This window comes from Lagenorhynchus albirostris, chromosome 16 (assembly GCF_949774975.1).
Source record: "Lagenorhynchus albirostris chromosome 16, mLagAlb1.1, whole genome shotgun sequence".
NCBI lineage: Eukaryota > Metazoa > Chordata > Mammalia > Artiodactyla > Delphinidae > Lagenorhynchus > Lagenorhynchus albirostris.
Genome location: NC_083110.1, coordinates 8,364,277 through 8,379,000, shown reverse-complemented (window position 1 = coordinate 8,379,000; position 14,724 = coordinate 8,364,277). Strand labels below are relative to the sequence as shown.

General features: G+C 39.9%; 1 protein-coding gene across 1 annotated transcript in view; it reads right to left on the bottom strand.

Annotated features, from left to right (window-relative positions):
* The window catches only part of RYR2 (ryanodine receptor 2), a 542,915-nt gene that overhangs the window by 326,351 nt on the left and 201,840 nt on the right, over positions 1–14,724 (bottom strand). The window lies entirely within an intron of this gene.

The following is a 14,724-nucleotide window of genomic DNA, read 5'->3' as shown; positions in this document are numbered from 1 at the left end:
CAATAGGGGATGGGACAGGTAGGTTAGGACCAGCTTACAAAGCTTCTAGACACTGGAAGCATAACCCTGCAATAATGCATCCTAACCCATGGAGATCATCACATTCTCCTGGAGGTTTATAGCAGAAAATGTTTCTTGGTTTGCACAACAAGAGAAATATACAAGTTAACACAAAAATAAACAGAAATATACAATATACAAAACCTGAAAAAGAAGGGTAATATTTTTAGGTATTAGCTATCAGAGAAGATAAAATGGAACACATCTTTTCTTAAAGTCTAAAACAGAAATTAGAAAATAAGTCTCATTATCAGAATTTTTAGTGTGAACTTGGAAAGCTAAATGGGTACACGTATATTTATTTTTTCAGAGCAAGCCTGCCTTGTCAACAATGAGAATGTAGTTCGTTTGTAGCAATTAGACATAACACTTAGAAAGTGTGATCTCTGTCTGAGAGCTACTGTCTGACATCTCTTAGAGTATTGAGAAGGGTCCCAGAGGAACCTTGTAGAAAGGTTTATTCATTTCAAATGGAGATCACTTTCTTGGAAAAGAAATGTAAAGTGCTCAGGTTTACAAATGGTACGGTATAGAAGTAATTCACTGTTACTGTCACAATTGACACTTGATCCAAACCAAGACAAGGGCTGTTAATACGAATTTCTTCACCAATGACTTAATGTTTTGAAATATAAATGCACATTCAATGAAAAAATACCCCAAAAGGTAAGTTAATTTTTGGTGTGGTTCAAAATCTGTTGCTGTATTCCAACAATCCGTGCCTGTTAAAAATCAACGAGAGCAGAAAATAATAATACAACAGGCTGATGGATAAGTTAAAGAAGATTTTTATATAAGGGTATGGAAACTATTTCTGCTATTATTAAAAAGGTAAGCAATAAAATAAACCCCATCATTCCAAGCTATAAGAAATTAAAATAACAGAAAGGGAACAGCATTTTTTTTTGGGGGGGGCTGTACCGTGCAGCATGTGGGATCTTATTTCCCTGACCAGGGGTGGAACCCACGCTCCCTGCAGTGGAAGAGCAGAGTCTTAACCACTGGACCGCCAGGGAAGTCCTGGGAAAAGCATTTTTAATAGATTAGTCATACGTTATCCTGATGTTTTTGGTTTTTTGTTTTCTCCCTATTACTTATTACCATAGAGCACGTGGCTGCCTATGTTTATAAATAAAGTTGTACTGTGTTTACACGCACGTTTGTTCACATATCTTCTTGGAACTAAAAGTATGACCCTGCAGCAGTGCATTCTAACTAATAGAGCTCATTTCACTTTCCTGGAGGTTTATAGTAGAAAATGTTTCTTAGTCTCCAAAACAAGAGAAATATACAAAATAATACGAATGGTGCTCTTGCATTAAAAAGGCAGAGCTGAGTGGCTGCAACAACAAAGTCCTATAGTCCCACAACCTAAAATATTTACTATCTGGCTTTTTACAGAAAGAGTGCGCCAATCTCTGCTATAAAACATAATCATTAAGAAAAAAGCAAGTAGAAGATCAAGAAAAATAAATCTTTCATGTAAATAAACATTCACGAAAGCCCACAGCATTCATAAACCTAAATATATCAGAAAAGATTAAAGACTAGGTTTTTGGAAATAACAGCACGTATCACAAAATGCAAGAATGGCAATGTGAAAATAAATCTCTGATTTTTCTCATATTCAGCCTATTCTAATGGAAGGGTTTCAGAGTTTTGGGTTTAACATTAAATTTTTTTTTTCAGTGGGACCAGGTCAGAGCCAACAAATAAACACCTAGATGAAAAGAACTACTGCCTCTAATGCCGACAATAAAAAGTCAGAGAAAACTATTTTTAATTTTAACTGTTGGAATAAACTGCTTTTACTTTTTATAGCAAGAAATTCCTAAAGGAAAACAATTGGAAACACCAAAAGAGACATTTTCAAAAATAAAAACTAGCTAGACTGCTTTATGTATATATTTAAATCATACTGATATACGCCTCAAACACTTAGGTTAAAAAAAATGAGACAGAGAAACAGTGCTTGATATTAAGTGGCAATAGTTGACTAAAGATGATTTGACATTTAAAATTTAAATTCACTGAGTGAGACCCAGGAATGGCAACAGTACAGAACACTTATGGTCAGAGTCTCAAAGAAAAACTGTATAACTTGGTAGATCATAACAGAATTACCGGAATGAAAGAATTATGAACATGCTACAAAGTGTAAAATAAAAACCCACCCAAACTAGTAAGACAAAACATTTTGATAAGTTTAATAAACTTATAGAAATGATTCATGAAATTTTAATAACACAGAAATGCATAATGTATAATGTAAACTTTTAAGAGTAAATACAAAATTGGATATATATTAGGACTGCAACTATGTAAAGTATACTTATTTACATAGTTGCAGTACTAATAAAAACACCAGAAGTTATTATATCAGAATGTCAGTGCTAGTTATTGCTCGACTATGAGGGAGACCCTTGAACAACATGGGTTTGAACTGCACAAGTCCACTTACACACGGATTTTTTTTTCACTAAATACATACCAGAGTGCTACGTGATCCACAGTTGTTCAATCCGTGGATGTGCAACTATGGATACAGAGCCAACTGTAAAGATATACATGGATTTTCAACAGCCCAGAGAGTCGGCACCCCCAAACCCTGTGTTGTTCAAGGGTCAACTGTACTTCTGTTACACTACTACACACACTCTATGATAAGAGCACGCCTAACTCTTAAAGTAAGAAACATTTCTAGGTCCTGGTTCAAGGTAGTGACATTGGAGGATTCTAAACTCAACTCCTCCCAAGAATACATCACATCTACATTTATATATGGAACAATTTCCTCTGAAAGAAACTCAAAACTTTACTGAGTGAATCCTATACATCAGGCAAACACAACAAAAAAACCCACACTGAATCAGGTAGGAGAGGCTGAGACACAATCTCGCTATAAACCCCACTCCCAAGCAGCAACCCACAATCGGCAAGTAACTCACAACCCCGAGCTTCTCCCTGAGTAGCAAAGGGCTTGGAACCCCGTATCTGGCACCCCTACTTTAAGACCTCCACCTGAGAGCAAGTGCCCAAAACATCTAGCTTTGAAAGACAATGGGGCTTGCGTCCACAAGACCCATGAAGCTATAGCAAATTGAGAAAAAGTCCCTAAAGGGGCAGCAGGAACTCACCTACCCCAGGGCCCAGCACAGAGGCAGCCAAAAGTACCCAGTCTTTCTGTAAAAGCCTTATTTGCTTACCTTAAAGCTTTGGCCTGAGGGGCAGGCATCTAATTTAACACAAATCTGGGGACCAACTGAAATTCTCTCCAGAGATGGAGGTTGGCGGGCACCACCTTTGTGCTCCCCAACTGACTTGCTCCAGCTCGTGGGTATGTCCTGGAGGGAGCTTCTGTGCATGACTGGTGCCCCAGTTTTTTACACCTAGTGCCCTGACGCACAGGGACGCCCCTTCATCACCTGGCTGTGATGGCCAGCAGGGCCTGTGCTCGTGTGTTCCACGAAAGCATAACACCCTGACCAGGGCACAGAACAAACAGAGCCAACTGAAACCCACCCCCAATTTTCTGTAAAAAGGCTTATTTGCTGTCTTGGAGCTTTGGCTGGAGGGGAAGGTTTCTGGTCTGGCCCACACATCTCGAGACCCCAGATCATCGGTGTCTCTGAGAAAGGAGCTTGTGTACATGTCTGACGCACCGGCTCTTATGGCTGTGAACCAAAGGACACATCCCTTGACAGCTTGGCTCTGGTGCCAGTGGGGCTTATGTTCAAGGCTTCAATGGGACAGTAGCAAAGAAAAAAACAGTTCTTACTAGCTATCACCCCAGGATTTGGCACAGAGAGCAGACAGAAATGCCCATCTCCCAGTCTTCCCCTGAATGAGGTATATTTGCATATTTTAAAGGCTGCTGCCTGAGGGTCTGGCTTTCAATCAGCCTGAATCTAGGTTCTGAGATCCTCCTCTTTTAGATGCTGACAGGTCTTGGCATACTCTCTAAAAATAAAGAAACCAACCCATCTATATGCTGCCTACAAGAGACTCACTTCACATGTAAGGACACACACAGACTGAAAGAGAACAGATGGAAAAAGAAATTTCAGACAAATGGAAACCAAAAAGCTGGGATAGCTATACCTGTATCAGACAAAATACACTTTAAGACAAAGACTGTAATAAGAGACAAAGAAGGTCATTATATAATGATAAAGGGGTCAATCCAACAAGAGGATATAATGTTTGTACATATTTATGTACCCAACATAGAAGCAACTGAATATATAAAGCAAATATAAAAAGACCTAAAGGGAGAAACAGATAGTAGTATAATAATAGTAGGAGACTTCAATGGCCCAATTTCATCAATGGATAGATCATCCAGACAGAAAAGCAGTAAGGAAAATTGCCCTTAAATGACGCACTAGACCAGATGAACTGAACTAACATATACAGAACATTCCAACAAAAAGAAACAGAAAACACATTCTTCTCAAGCACACGTGGAGCATTCTCCAGGATAGATAATACGCTGGGCCACAAAACAAGTCTTAATAAATTTAAGAAGATTAAAATCACATCAAGCATCATTTCTGACCACAATGGTATGAAACTAGAAATTAGTTACAAGAAGAAAACTGGGATAGTCACAAATATGTGAAGATCAAACAACAGGTTACTCAACAACCAGTGGGTCAAAGAGGAAATCAAAAGAAAAAGCAAAAAACAGAGCAGCAAATGAAAATGGAAATACAACATACCAAAACTTATGGGACGCAGCAAAGGCAGTTCTAAGAGAGAATTTCACAGTGACAAATGCCTATAATGAGAAAATTCTCAAATAAACCACTTAACTTTAGACTTCAACAAACTAGAAAAAGAAGAAACAAAGCCCAAGTCAGTACAAGGAAGAAAATAACAAAGATCAAAGTGGAAATCAATGAAACAGAGACTAAAAGACAACAGAGAAGGTCAATTTAACTAAAAGCTGGCTTTTGGAAAAGATGAACAAAACAGACAAACCTTTAGCTAGACTCACCAAGAGAAAAAGAGAAGGGACTCAAATAAATAAATGAAAGAGGAGATGTACAACTGATACCACAGAAACAAATTGGGAAATATGTTAAAAAAATGAATTCTTAGAAACATAAAATACACCAAAACTGAATTATGAAGAAACAGAAATTGTGAGTAGACTGATTAATAGTAAGAAGATTGAATTAGTAACCAAACACCTCCCAACAAACACAAGTCCAGGACCAGTTGGTTTCATTGATGAATTCTACTTAACATTTAAAGAAGAATTAATATAATCCTTCTCAATCTCTTCCAAAAAACAGAAGAGAAGGGAACACTTCCGAACTCATTTTAGAAGGACAGCATTACTATGATACCAAAAACAGACAAGGACACCACATGAAAAGAAAATTGCAGGTCAATATCCCTGATGAACACAGATGTAAAAATCCTCAACAAAATATAACCGAAACAAATTCAACAATACATTAAAAGCATGTCAGTCCCTCTTCTAGATGGTTTAGCCTTCCTTTATTGCCTCAATTCCCACCACTTCCTCCTACAAAGAATGATTAATACATACTTTTACTTAAATATTAATCATAAAAATTTATTAAGTACCTACCAGGCACTGTTTCAAGCAACGGGGATGAGCAGTAAACAAGGCCTGCAAAGCCCTGGTGGAGCTTGTAGGATCTTTCTCACCTTCAACCCTTCGTGCATATATATTTTTTTTTTTTTCGGTATGCGGGCCTCTCACTGTTGTGGCCTCTCCCGTTGCGGAGCACAGGCTCCGGACGCGCAGGCTCAGCGGCCATGGCTCACGGGCCCAGCCGCTCCGCGGCATGTGGGATCTTCCCGGACCGGAGCACGAACCCGTGTCCCCTGCATCGTCAGGCGGACTCTCAACCACCGCGCCACCAGGGAAGCCCCCCTTCGTGCATATTAATCTCAGATTTCAACACACTTTCCTTTTCTGAGACTGCAAAATCTGAACCATCTTGCAAAGGCAAAAAGTCACCTCACTTGGTGAGTCTTTACTAACGTCCGGGGATGAATTATTCCTTCTTTGCCGTATTGATCACATTTTATTAAAATTATTTACTTTCATTTCAATCTCCCATGAGACAATGAGCCCTTAAGGGCAGGGACTGGTTTAACTGTGCCTAATGCAGAACTGAGGGGCAAGGCATTATACGTATAATACAGGCAACATTCAGCTATTTGCCTTAAAACTCTTATGGCTGTAACTTTCTGAATCATTTATATTCTCATGAGCAAGAAAAATCTCTGAGGATATAACAAAATGGCTGGAAGGACCTTAATGGTAGGTAATGGGAGCACCCAAGTGCTGGCATGGTAGAGAATGTTCCTCACCTTGTTTTCTGTAATCAAAGTACAATGGCTCAGTTTGCTTTTTATCGATAGACTTACACGTTTGTTACCTGGCTTCCCGAACTGGGGAAGCTCTCCATCTGGGGTCAAAGTTGACTGTGCTATTTTCTATTCACGGGTCATGCCCAGGGCTGTTCACGGTTGGACAAAATTTGTCGAGGGTCTGTATGGAAAAACTGGAAACAAGCCACAGAGCAGAAGTGCTGTATTTGGTCTGACTTTACCTACCAGGAGGAATCTAGTCTGGGGATTTCACCTCAGACCAAGTAGGCACAAGCTCCCTGGTGAACCTTGTCCACTTGAGAGGAGGAGTGAATAGAATCAGACTTGGAGCCACTCCAGCATAGAAGGCCAATGAGAAGCTAGAACAAAGCCATGGTACTTGTGCTCCCAGTGTCGTCACAGGACAACAAGGAGAACCAATTGACCTGGAAAGCACAACGTCAATCCCCCCAGGACATTATTTTCTCACCTATGGTCACAAGAGTTTTGCAAAATAAAACAAAATTAAAATAATCCCAGAGCACCGAGGTAGATGTAGGTTTAGATGGAACCTAGTTCTCAATGCATTAGGGGTAACATGGGTGCGATTCAGATTTGAGAGAAAGGAATTATCACTCACATCTCTACTGCAAGCAACTCCAGAAGGAGTCCAAGGCCTCAGCTGAAGATTTCAGCATGGAAACCCCTTGGGCTAAGCTAGTGGTGAGCAAACAGGGAGGCTTCAACCTGGGCGCTAACTGGTGTGAATCACACTGCTCCCTAGTTAAGGAAACACTGGGGACAGGGCACATGCAAAACACACAGAAGGGTGGTATCCACTGCAGGATCGGTGACGGTTATAGTGAGAGAAACAATGAATTCCAAATTATTCCAACCACAGCCTGCTTTTTTCTTTTCTCTCTTTCTAGGAGTTAAGATTTTTTGCAACGTTTTGGTCAGACCTTATTATTAGTGTCCCCAGGGCTCACTGAAGGCAAAAGGAAATAAGGAAATTTCTATTTTCGCCCTGGGTAATGAAATTTAAACAAAGTGACACAACAAGTAAAAAGACTGGGGGAAAGACACTGGGAAATGACAGAAAAAAAACCACATGAAAACGCACAAATGTGAAACAAGCAGACCAAAGCTATCTATAGAGGTTATGGGAGATTGTTTCCGGATGCAGTAAGACTGTCATGCTTTTAACAGAGGGACTGGTCTACTCAATATTTTCAAGGCTTAATGAGGAAATATAATAATGAGATACCGTTAGTATTCTGCTGTTTTATGTACTGGTTACAAACACAGTCTAAAGCCAACGTGCCCAGATTTTAGTCCTGGCAGATTTTAGGCACATTACTTAACCTCTCTATGCTCCGGTGTCCTCGTCTCTAACACGGGCACAATAATGGTGCCCACCCTGGGGGTCTGTTGTGAGAATATGTGGAAAGCATTTAGAACAGGGCCCGGATCCGAGCAGTGCTATATGATCACCTGCTATTATTTTATGGTTCTAACAAAATAACACAAAAGACAAATAAAGTGAAATAAAAAGGATCAACAGGGAAACGTCATAAATATGCTTCTTTTTAAACAGAGGCTAAAAATTAAAAAATAGGAAAAGGTAGGGAAATGCCGAATGGACAACACTGATTAGAAGAAAAATTCAGGGAAAATATTTATTGATCAGCAGGAAGAAATGAAATAAAGGTTAGTTATTAAAATAAAATTAGTTAAGGTAGTATATCTGGGACTGCGGTAAGAGAGCAAGAAGGGCAAGTAGACTCAACAGCAGAAAATTTTTCTTTCTTGAGACAGCAGGACTGTTGGGCCAAAAATACAGTGAAAGATTAACCAAGTAGCCTTACAACCTTACGAATGCTAAAATAAGACATAAAGCACTCCTGGTGGACAGGAATCCCTTCTCATGATATTATTACCATTATGAGAAAAGAAAAATATGCAAATAATCACTGGTTGGAGAGAGCAGAAGACAAGTCCAGCTAGCGCCATGTTGACTAAACGTCCGAGGAGTCTGGGAGGTTTTTGGGGTACACACCAAATGTGAAGCCATGAAAGAAAGAATATGACAGGTGTAAAGGGATGCATTTGTACCTGGGCCTGTGCATTTGAGAGGGCTCTGTAGAGACACACATCTGTTGTTTTGTTCCACTAATTTAAACTAAACTGCCAATGAGTCACAACTCACATATCCCATCCAAGCCATCCTTCTTTCATGGGTGGGCACGAACATGGAACTAGAAATGGCAGAAGATTCTAGTTTGAACTGGTTGGGAGCTCAGTTGGCCCCCACCCAGAACAAACAGCAGGAGTTGAATAATGAACCAGTATTTAGCATAATTACAACACATCTTTTTTAACATTTACAGTGAATTTTGCAGGTTACAGATTGAAGCGCTGAGAAAGGAATAACTTGTTATTTTACCGTTTTATGGGTATAAATTTGAATTCAAGGAACCATTTCAGTTTCAGTGTGAGATGAACTGCTAAATTTATTTTTTTCACTTTTTAAAACAAATAGAGAGGGAGAAAAGAAAAAAAAAAGTAATACAAATTTTGCTTTCTTTCCGTAACAGAGGGCTAACTTGTGAAATAAAAAGAAGTCACCCTAAATAGAGTTTCTGTATCTCACTCAAATAGAGAAAGAAAAATGATTTAAATTGACATCAGTATTAAAATATATAAAGGCTTAAAAATAATGATCTTAAGAGTTACGGTCACAAGCCAAATTGGGAAAACACATAATGGCATATACTTATAATTTATAATAATGGTTTTGAAGCTAGAGAAGAAAATGGTCTCATTAAATCCTGAGCTAACATAAAGCTGAGAGGGAGAGAAAAGTGACAGGAATGAGATTAAAATATAACAGAACTTGACAAAAATAGGAAAATGAGAGGAAAATTAATAAAACTGGAAGTCAGTCAAGGTAAAGGTATTGTTGCACTGTTATTCATATACAGAAAGGTAGAATATTAGGAATGCCTTAGCAAGAAAAACAAAAAAAGTTGGACCTAGGGCATTCTCTTGGAAGATAAGATGAACATGAATCCAAAGTTTCCCATGGTAAAAAAGCTGAAATAAAACACATAAAATGAGTAATGTAATTATAATGTACCATCCTGCCTTAGTTAGGCCTCTGATGGTTTGCTGCCTTCCGTTTAGGGAGCAATGATTTATAAAAGATAGACAAACTAGAGAAGTTAAAGGACAGCCAAAAGAAGAAAAGAAAATGTCAATTAAAGGCAGTTTATGATACAACAGAGTTAAATAATAATGTTAGAAATTTTATGCTATATAAATATGTTTGTATGAATTGTCATGTCTCAAGGCCTATGAAGTGCTGAGTACCAGACAAGACACCATCAATACTTTAAGGCAATCTTACCTTGCTATTTATTTTTTTTTCATTTATTTGTTCATTTATCACTGAGTACATAAAATGGGCCATTCTCAGTGTTAGGTCCTGGGTATGAGTAAAGTGCAGAGCAAAAATTGATACAAGCCCTGCTCTTGTCAAGTTTACAGACCATGCAAGTTCAATTCTAACTCCATTACTTTCTTTGATCTTAAAAAAATTACCTCTGAGCTTCCTATCCTCAGATTCTTCATTTATAAAATGGAAATTATAATGGAACACACCTTACAGGGTTACTGGGGGAATCCAGTGAAATAATACGTATGACGTTCTCAGCACAGTGCCCTAAATTAAGATTTCCTTGGCCACACAATACAGTCATTAAAATGTATACAAATCCAACAACTGTGTCTCTCTGTGAAATATTAGTATCTACAGAAATTCTGGCAGATGTAATTAAGTGCTCTAATGCCTTTTAAATAAATATTTAGAAGATCTACACATTTCGGCATCTTCAAGATGGATTTCTCCAGGACAAGTGAAATACAGATTAATCAACTCTTCAAAAAGATACTTGCCTCAAAGCAGCAAATATTTATTGAGAAAATTATTTTTTTGGGCAGAAATGTAAAATGATCATAGCATCTGCCTGAGCTTTATGTCAATTTTGAAAGTTCTCTTGCAGCATGAGGACAAGTCAGGGGCATTCTTTCCGATAAGCACAAAAGAAACAAATACAAAGGGATAGAATAAACTAATTCTGCTACTTGGCAAGTGTGAAAAAAGGGGAAGGAGAAAAGCTACACGATACATTATTTAATGAAAAACCACAATTTCAGATACGGTGTTAAGTGCAGAATGGTATGCAGTCCTGAGATATATCAATATGCACGGAGCAAAGAACAGCTTAAAAATGTATTTAAAAGTGGATATAGTTTTAGGAGGGTGAGCAAGTGCTTCCGACCAGAGAATATCAGAAAGTACTGGCAGAGACCTTCAAAATACTTAGTCACATGATGGAGAGTAGTATTTTAGATCATTCACTTCTAAACTGCATTGTGTAATGTGATTCAAGAGAGCCAAAGAAAGAGGGGACACAGTGCAGTGATGCCCAAGAAGGCTAGCCGGGTTAAGATACCCCCCAAAATCACTTCCACCTCAGAAATTCTACGAATCTCTGTCAACTGAGCTGGTCTATTTATATGAAAGGGTTATTATTCCCCCTCATGGTATTAGAAGAATACAATTGCACATAATCATTTGCTTCCCCCGACCAGAGGGGCATCTATCATGAAGGGAAAGAGCATAAAATAGAGCCATACTGCAAGTGACACAGTGTAATTATTTCACCAAAGATGATGCTAAAGAATATTTAATAAGCAGAATGGCATGAGCAAAACTCAAACAGACGAGACACTGGCATTAAACAGTCATCTATCAGCAGCAAAGCAGAAGAGCTGATGTAAATCAATTATACTCTGATAAAATTTTTGAAAAAAACGAAAAAGCGCTGAAACGTCAGTTCTGTCCATGACAATGAGACACAAGTTCAGTATCTGAAGAGGACTAGAAACCGACCAGGTGAAATGCAGAGATCACTGTGGTTGTGGTTTTGTTTTTAATAAGCAGTTTTTCTCAAGTGAGCCCTCCCTGGATAATATAGTTTCTCTGAGACAAGACTTCCTCTTTTATTCCTCTCGCTAACCAGGATTTTGCAGAATGCCACCCTAAAGGGCCGTATGCTGAGAAAAAATACAATAAGTAAAAGTGGGGAACACTCCCATCTCCAAACCAACCGTGGAGAGTCTAAGGAAGCAGGATGGAAACGTGAATTCCAGGAACCGCCCAAGAAAACCCCTGGGAGACAAAGGCTCTCTCCAATTGGTGGGAGGTGGCAACTGCAGCATGGATGGAGACCAGGCACCCAGGACAGGCGAGACAAGCGTAAGGCTGCCATAAAACAAGTGCTTGCCCTTGGCTGCAAAACCGGCAGCAGCAGCCCAGGCCGCTGGGGCCAGTGTGGAGTAATGTCAGGAGAACACTATAGCCCTCCAAGGTCAGGGAAGTGACCAAAACAGGTGCCAACTGACCCCTGCCCTTCGGCAATCAACCTTTCACACGTTTCTCATCTAAATATTCAGGTGGCTGGTTAATTAAAGCCTAGGGAGACCACCTCTGTATATCATGCTCCTTTCTGGGGTTTAAAGCCCTGGCCTACAAAGCCATCTCTCTATAAAAGCCAGGGATGCTCTCAGCCTGGTCACTTCCGGTAGCCTTCACACTTTAATGTCTACTGCTAGAAATTAGTAACGTGGTTAAATGGTAACTATGGAAAATGATTATAAAATCAATTCTATGTTGCAAAGCTCTAATTTTTTTTTCTCAAATATGAGACAGTCGAAGATTTTTTTCAAGAACCATTTGCTAGAAATGTAATTTGCCATCAATCCCACACACGGATTTTTAGAAAAGCATTCTGAAAAGGACACAGATTTTGGATAACCTAGCGACTTGGACCATGTTTGCATTCAGAAAAGAATGTTCTCATTTATTTGGACTTTACTTTGGGGGAATTCTTTCTTCATTTTTCACATTGCTGGTGAGATATTTCAAAATACAGGAAGCCCTCCAAATCCGGACCTCTGTCCCCTCTTTTTTCTTTCCAGCTACAACTTAAAACTTTACTGAGAAAGGAAGAAGTATGGCTGTATACTAAGTTTTCTAGCATCATTCAAAAGTGAGTAATTTTGACAAGGGTCTTAGCTAACTATTATTTTTTTTAATTTATTTATTCTTTTTTTTTTTGGCTGCATTGGGTCTTCATCGCAGTGCGCGGGCTTTCTCCAGTTGCCGCGAGCGGGGGCTACTCTTTGTTGCTGTGTGCGGGCTCCTAGTTGCAGTGGCTTCTCTTGTTGCGGAGCACGGGCTCTAGGCGCGTGGGCTTCAGTAGTTGTGGCACGCGGGCTCAGTAGTTGTGGCTTGCGGGCTCTAGAGAGCAGGCTCAGTAGTTGTGGTGCACGGGCTTAGTTGCTCTGCAGCATGTGGGATCTTCCCGGACCAGCGCTGGACCCATGATCCCTACATTGGCAGGTGGATTCTTAACCACTGTGCCACCAGGGAAGCCCCTTAGCTAACTATTAAATTAGTAACCTTTAATTTCTAATACATGATTTCAAACATTTAGAGGGGATATCTTTGAAAAATGTATTCTCTGCTTCCCTGTCTTAAGTGACCCAGCAGCATTAAACATAATTTATATATCCTGACGACCCAAGATCATTATTAAAAACACCCATCACTGTAATGTGCTCTAGGTGAATCTCTGGATGCAAATGGATGGTTATGGTGTGGGGTTACAGAGTCAAACACACATTGATCCCAACAGCTATCATAAAAGATCTTCTTTAAAAGGTCTCCAGTATCATCACGATTCTGATTGAGTGCTTCTTATAAGGTTCAGGTACATAAACTCCTGGGTTTAACATAGCTGACATTCTGCAAAATCAAAAGCTTTCAATCAAGAGCTAAAGTTGCCTTCTCCATGGCTATCTCCTAGAACACTGTCCCTTTCTCCATTAGCATTAGTGTTGTATGAATTGCTGGTATCACTTAAAAAGGTTAGCTGTGATTTCTGCATCCCTAACAGTGGATCGCATATAATATCCTGTGAACTCATATTCTTTCTAACTCAACTGCTCACACCTAAGTAGATACTAAGGTGGAAAAGTTTCCTACACACAAGATTCTGGGACCAATTATTCTACTGGTTACAAATTTTTCCCTTTGAAAAATGATGACCTGATGCTTTGCAAGAAATAGCTGTGCCATCTTTGGAAGCTTTAAACTATCATGTTTCCAGGTAGCAAAAGCTGGATTGGACATGAGCGCAAAGCTCTGGCAACTCACGACCACTCAAAGCCCCTCATCCTGCTTAGCCCCAGAGGGACTTCATTCATGGCACTGGCTAAGAGTGGGAGGAATTGGCAGGAATCCCTAAGGCGGCCATTTTGATCCCTGCAAAACTATCTGGGGGAATAGACTGTGTAAAAAATAAGACTTAGAAAAAATATGTAGCCTCCTGACCAACGGACTGTTCTTAGCCATCTCTTGAAATGCTCGAAAAGTATTTCAAGGGTTAAGAACATCCTAAAGAAACACCCAGCCTTCAGAAATACATCAACTCAATCAGTGTACCTGCTCATACAAGTCTTTTGTCTTTTCAATTAAATTTGGCCCAGAGACACAGTCACCCATGAAGTCTGGGCCAATGTCCGATTTATCTCCCCTGCCCCGCAAGAAATTCATAGTGGCTGTTCTTAAAAACTGATCAGATATTCTAAGAAGGCTTTATGCAGCAGCGATACTGGTCAACTTTAGATAATGCAAAATGTGAACCAAAAACTCAGCTGCCTCTTTATATCATATAGTGAAAGAGCAGTTGGCTGGGTAGCAGATGCTGCCGGGGCCCTGGTCAGACTCTCATCCTCTCCATTCAGTGAACACTGCCTGATTTCCAGCTGCCAGCATCTGCATTTCTTTGCTTCGAGATTTGTTGTGACCACAGTGGTAGCCGGAGGAGCCCCAGAACTAACGCCTCCAGAGGACAGCACCAACCAATGAGAAGCTGGTTATTAACACTCCACCCGCCTCGCCGCTCAGGTGGGATAGCTCTAAGGCACGGGTCCGCAGAATCACCCCGCCCCCAAGTAGCGCCAGATTCCCACGGCGGTAACCTGCTTATCAATGCACCCTCTCTGGCCCCTTCTCTACCTTGGCTCATGTCCACTCACGCCCCAGATAAACTTGCCCTTCGACCCTTGTCTCAAGCTCTACTTCTGGTGGAACACAAACTAAGGTAAGCTTTTTCCCTAACACATCCTTTTGCTGACTTTTTTCATGTCTTCATCAGATTTCTACTTAAGTTTGCACCA